We start from the raw sequence: 6,078 nt of genomic DNA, 5'->3' as shown, positions 1-6,078 counted from the left end.
GTAAGTTTTATATTCAATTACACATGTTATTATGATGATATAAACTCAGTTCATGGCTGAACCATGTCCTGGATCTAACTCTGCTTTTCCTAAGATTAATAATTGTCTTGTCATTTGCTTGACTATCCATGTACTTATTTCTGATTTGGCTGCAAACAGTGTCCCACATGGTACAGATCCCTTTTCACTATCAACTGGAGGCTTCTTTTTGTCCCTGTTTTGGCATGGATCTCCCAGTTTTCATGTCTTTTCTTCTTGAGTTGATCTTGCCTGTCTGAAGATGTCTTTGTTCTTGACTGACATTTGATTGATATTGTGGCTGAGTATAGAATTCTGTTTGGCTCTTATAGGACAGTATCATATGTTAAATGCTTTTATAGATCAGTTAATTACTAATGTAGTCTAAATTGTTAGGCACCAAAATGCTTATTAAAGATGGCATTTCATTTAAAAAAAAAAAGAATGGTTTGGAGTTCATTTTCTCTCTGAATTTTTATGACTTCCCTTCATTATCTTTTAGCTTCCAGTGTTGAAAAGTTGAAAGATATCCTGATTTCTGTTTTATCTATTTTTCCTTTCTAGAAGCTATTAAGATTTTCTATTTCTATCAGAGATCTGAAATTTTATTAGGATATGCTTTTTTGGAGACTATTTTCATTCATTTAGTGAGGTACTCAGTGAGCCCTTTTAATCTGAAAATTCATCTTCTTTAGAGGAGAAAAACTTTTATAAAATTTTTTTTTGATTTTTTTTTTTTTAATTTTCTTGGTTCTCTCTTTCTGTTATTTGGATGTTGAACCTCCCAGACTGATTTTCTAATTTTCATGTCCTTTCTCTCCTATGTTTGTTTTCTTAGTGTCTTTACTTGCTGGGAGATCTTCTGACTTTTCTATTGAGGTCTTCATGTCTATCATTATTTTGTTTCTCAGCAGTATTTTCTTGTTCCCTGAATGTTCTTTTGTTTTGTTTAGACCATCTGTCCTTGTTTCATGGATGTAGTTCTTCTCTTATATCATAGAAACTTTTTTTGTTTTTGAAATCTTATGTCCCTAAGGAGTATTATTTTCTGTTCGTTTTAGCCCTCATTTTTCCTGTTAAGGGCTTTCCTCGGAAGTCTAGTGGTCCTTGGCTGAATAGTTAAGGTAGTAAGGAAGTGGATACCTTGATAACGTGTAATTGGGGCTTAATGGCTATGAATTTCCTAGAGCTGACTGCTGTTTTATCCAGAAATCCCTAATATTGTTTCATTGAACATCTTATCTTTCTTTTTGGCCAGTTAGATTCACCAGAGAAGAATCTTCTTCCACTTTCCTATCTAGAGGCTACAAGATGGGCTACCAGCATTGTGTGAACCAATTAGAAGTGGACTTAGAGTCTCAATATTCAGCAAATAAAATTTCATTCAGTTTTTCTCTTTTCAGTAGAGTACCTTGCCCTTCAAAATTCCCCAGTTCAACGCTGGGCACCGTGGCTTATACATGTAATCCCAGCACTTTGGGAGGCCGAGACAGGTGGATCACTTGAGGTCAAGAGTTCAAGAGCAGCCCAGCCAACATAGTGAAACCCCATCTCTACTGAAAAAATACAAAAATACAAAAATTAGCCAGGTATAGTGGTGCATGCCTTTGGTCCCAGCTACTTGGGATTCTGAGACAGGAGGATCACTTGAGCCCAGGAGACAGAGCGTACAGTGAGCTGAGATCACACCACTGCATTCTAGCCTGGACAACAGAGCAAGACCCCATCTCAAAAACAAATAAAAAAATCCCCAGTTCAAGAACCTTCTATTTTACTCACTCCAAAGAGTGAATTTTTAGTCTTCTGTTAGGATGAGAGAGGCAACAGTACTTGGCCAGTTGTGAATGGTGGCAGCTAATTAGAAAGTGTCTAATTCTTTTGTTTTTAGTTTCTTATTTATTTATTTTTGCCACCTATTAATTTCTTCCCCTAAATAAAGTATCTAATTCTTAAATAAATTTCTAACCAAGTTTATTCATAGTCTGACCTTTATCTCACTTCCATAAGCACTGGCTGTCACCAATTCCTAAGTCTTTTGGAAACAGTAGTATAGAATTGCTTCCTAGGTTATTGTTACCAACTGCTGGTTTAGGAACCAGCTTGCTTAGTTCTGCTAAGTCAGTTAGCAACAGTCTTGCTTTGTAGCTTCCAAATTGTGGTTACTGTCACTTACGTCTCATTCCCCTTTTCCTTATTTATTTTGCTTTTTTTTAAGAGACAGGGTCTCATTCTGTTGCCAGGCTGGAGTGCAGTGGTGCTAATATAGCTCATTACAACATGGAACTCTTGGCTCAAGCAATCCTCCTGCCTCAGCCCTCCAACTAGTTGGGACTACAGGTGTGTGCCACTAAGCCTGGCTACTTTAAAAAATATTTTATAGAGGCAAGTTCTTGCTGTGTTGCTCAGGCTAGCCTCAAGCTCCTGGCCTCAAGTGATCCTCCTGGCTTGACTTCCCAATGCACTGGGATTACAGACATGAGACATTGTACCCAGCCTTGTTTTTGCTTTTTATAAAATATTTAACATAAAATTGTATTTTAGTTTGGCTTTGGAAAGTGATAGAGTTAAGTGTATATGTTCAGTCTACCATCTTTAATGAATAATGAATACTGTTGATTTTTATTATCTGCTATGAAGTTTTTTCTTTTTAACATTTGTTGGATTTGAGGCAAATATCTTTTTTTAATTGCATTTTAGGTTTTGGGGTACATGTGAAGAACATGCAAGATTGTTGCATAGGTACACACATAGCAGTGTGATTTGCTGCCTTCCTCCCCTTCACCTATATCTGCCATTTCTCCCCATGCTGTCTCTCCCCAACTCCCCACCCCACACTGTCCCTTCCCTATTTCCCCCCAACAGACCCCAGTGTGTGATGCTCCCCTCCCTGTGTCCATGTGTTCTCATTGTTCAACACCCACCTGTGAGTGAGAACATGTGGTGTTTGATTTTCTGCTCTTGTGTCAGTTTGCCGGGAATGATGGTTTCCAGGTTCATCCATGTCCCTACAAAGGACACGAACTCATTGTTTTTGATGGCTGCATAATATTCCATGGTGTATATGTGCCACATTTTCCCTTTCCAGTCTATCATCGATGGGCATTTGGGTTGGTTCCAGGTCTTTGCTATTGTAAACAGTGCTGCAATGAACATTCGTGTACATGTGTCCTTATAGTAGAATGATTTATAATACTTTGGATATATACCCAGTAATGGGATTGCCGGGTCAAATAGAATTTCTATTTTTAGGTCCTTGAGGAATCGTCACACTGTCTTCCACAATGGTTGAATTAATTTACATTCCCACCAACAGTGTAAAAGTGTTCCTATTTCTCCACATCCTCTCCAGCATCTGTTGTCTCCAGATTTTTTAATGATCACCATTCTAACTGGTGTGAGATGGTATCTCAATGTAGTTTTGATTTGCATTTCTCTAATGACTAGTGATCATGAGCATCTTTTCATATGTTTGCTGGCCTCATGTATGTCTTCTTTTGTAAAGTGTCTGTTCATATTCTTCCCCCACTTTTGAATGGGCTTGTTTGTTTTTTTCTTGTAAATCTGTTCTAGTTCTTTGTAAATTCTGAATATCAGCCCTTTGTCATATGGGTAGACTGCAAAAATTTTTTCCAAGCAAATATCTTTTTTAAAATTATACTTTAAGTTCTGGGGTACATGTGTAGAATGTACAGGTTTGTTACACAGGTATACACGTGTGAGGCAAATATCTTTAAAAATGACAATATCTATTTGGGGAAAGGAGGAAATTATGTATCCAACTCTTGTCCTCAGTCTCAGAGTAAGACTGGAGGAGATTTTTGTTTATGTATCATATATTTTATATTTAAATGCTTTTTATATTTAAATGCTTATATTATGTTTCTTTCACTGAATATAAGAATGTTTATTACTCAATAAACCTGGGAAAAATAACTGGGAGTCATATATTACAGAGTTGAATCTGTTTTAGTCAGGACATATGATGAGATGATCAAATATTCCAAATCAAAAGCTAGTCAGCTGACCAGGCACAGAGGCTCATGCCTGTAAACCTAGCACTTTGATAGGCCAAGGTGGGTGGATCACTTGAGTTCAGAAGTTTGAGACCAGCCTGGGAAACAAAGTGAGACCCCATCTCTACAAAAAACACAAAAATTAGCTAGGCATAGTGGCACATGCCTGTAGTGCCAGCTACTCAGGAGGCTTAAGTGGGAGGATGGCTTAAGCCTGGGAGGCAGAGATTGCAGTGAGCTGAGATCATACCACTACACTCCAGCCTAGGTGACAGAGTGAGAACCTGTCTCTAAAAATTAACTAATTAATTAAAAAGCTAAGCAACACAGTTTAAACTTTAAAGAAAGGCTGAGCATGGTAGCTCACACCTGTAATCCCAGCACTTTAGGAAGTGGAGGCAGGAGGATGACTTGAACCCAGGAGTTTGAGACCAGCTTGGGCAATATAGCAAGCCCTCTTCTCTACTAAAAATAAAATTAGCTGGGCATGTGGCTGTCACCTGTGGTCACAGCTGCTTAGGAGACTGAGGTGGGAGGATCACTTGAGCCCAGAGGCCAAAGTTGCAGTGAGCCATGATTGCACCACTGCTCTCCAGCCTAGGTGACAGAGTGAGACCCTGTCTTAAAAAATAGTAATAATATAAATAAATAAATAAATAAATAAACTTTAGAGAAAGGAGATAGGTCCACCAACCGTGAACCAGATGTGATTTTTTTATTGTATTGTATACTTTATTATCTTACATAATACATATATGAAATGATTTTTGACTTCTATATTTTATGGATGAAGACTCAGAGATTCAGAGAAGTTATTTCCCCAGATTCATACAACTAGTGCATAACAAAAAGTCGAATTTGAATTCAAGATTCACTTATTTCAAAGTTAATGCTCTTTGGAAGTGAGTCTGTGTAAGGTAAGATGGAATCTGTGGCTTCTGTATATGGGATTGCAGTAAAGGTCCCAAAACTTGGGAAAAAGTCAAAGAAAGGTTACTATCAGAAATTGTAATCAGAAAATCACACCATTCTGTTTTCTTACACCTATGTCACTGAATGCTTGTAACACTGCTGAGCACTGGCTATGTAAGTTTAAGTTTTGTAGTTATTGATCTTAAATGTGTAAAACATTGTTTGCCTATATCAAAAAATTGATTGATGTCAATGTCTTTTCTTGGTACCTTTGTCAATAACATTTCCACAGACAAATTTGAAGTTACTTGGTCATATCTGAATTAAAATTAATTTCAGCTTTAAACTAAGATTCTACCCCTCTCTCTTACTTCCGTCCCTTCTACTCTTGTTTTCTTTCTTTTCTTTTGAGACAGGGTCTGGCTCTGGTGCCCAGACTGGAGTACAATGGTGCAATCTTAGCACACTGCAACCTCTGCCTCTTAGGCTCAAACCAACCTCCCATGTCAGCCTCCTGCGTAGCTGGGACTACAGGCGTGCACCACCATGTGCAGCTAATTTTTGTATCTTTGGTAGAGATGGTATTGAGCTCCTGGGCTCAAGCAGTTCTTCCACCTTAGCCTCCCAAAGTGCTGGGATTACAGACGTGAGCCACCATACTTGACTTCTTTCCTTTTACTCTTCCTCAAGTTCCTGAGGGAGACTGACATATCACGAGGCATCATCAATATGTATGGGTTTGCATACTCTTTTCTGTCCTTGCTGGCCTCTGCTGAGTAACTGCTTGGCCACTGGCCTTTTGGTACCATGTGCCAGCATCTACTTATGTTAGTTCCATTTGCTTAGCCTCTGGACTTCATACCCTGGATCCACTGCCATGTACTTGCTGTAATTTCTAATTGCAAGAACCATGAATTCCTTACCCTTCAAATCCCAGTCTTCTTTAGGTCTTGCAACTTAGTCTTCGCCACTTTTGCTAAGACTCTCATGACAGAAACTTTAATAACTTTTCACATGCTTTGTCACAATATACTGGAATGTTTAGGATTCAAAGTGTCTTCAGGCAAATCTTCCCATCTACCTTTCTTAGCCTTTGTTTTTGATACTCAATACTCAGATACCTGAATCACAGGCC

At 38.3% G+C, this 6,078-nt stretch overlaps 1 protein-coding gene across 12 annotated transcripts in view; it reads left to right on the top strand.

Moving 5' to 3' along the window:
- Positions 1-6,078, top strand: part of MBD5 (methyl-CpG binding domain protein 5) — a 478,342-nt gene that overhangs the window by 311,439 nt on the left and 160,825 nt on the right. The window lies entirely within an intron of this gene.

Source organism: Saimiri boliviensis, chromosome 5, assembly GCF_048565385.1.
Source record: "Saimiri boliviensis isolate mSaiBol1 chromosome 5, mSaiBol1.pri, whole genome shotgun sequence".
In the NCBI taxonomy this organism is placed as follows: Eukaryota; Metazoa; Chordata; class Mammalia; order Primates; family Cebidae; genus Saimiri; species Saimiri boliviensis.
Note: the sequence above shows the minus strand (reverse complement) of the source record. Positions and strands in the feature narration are given on the sequence as shown.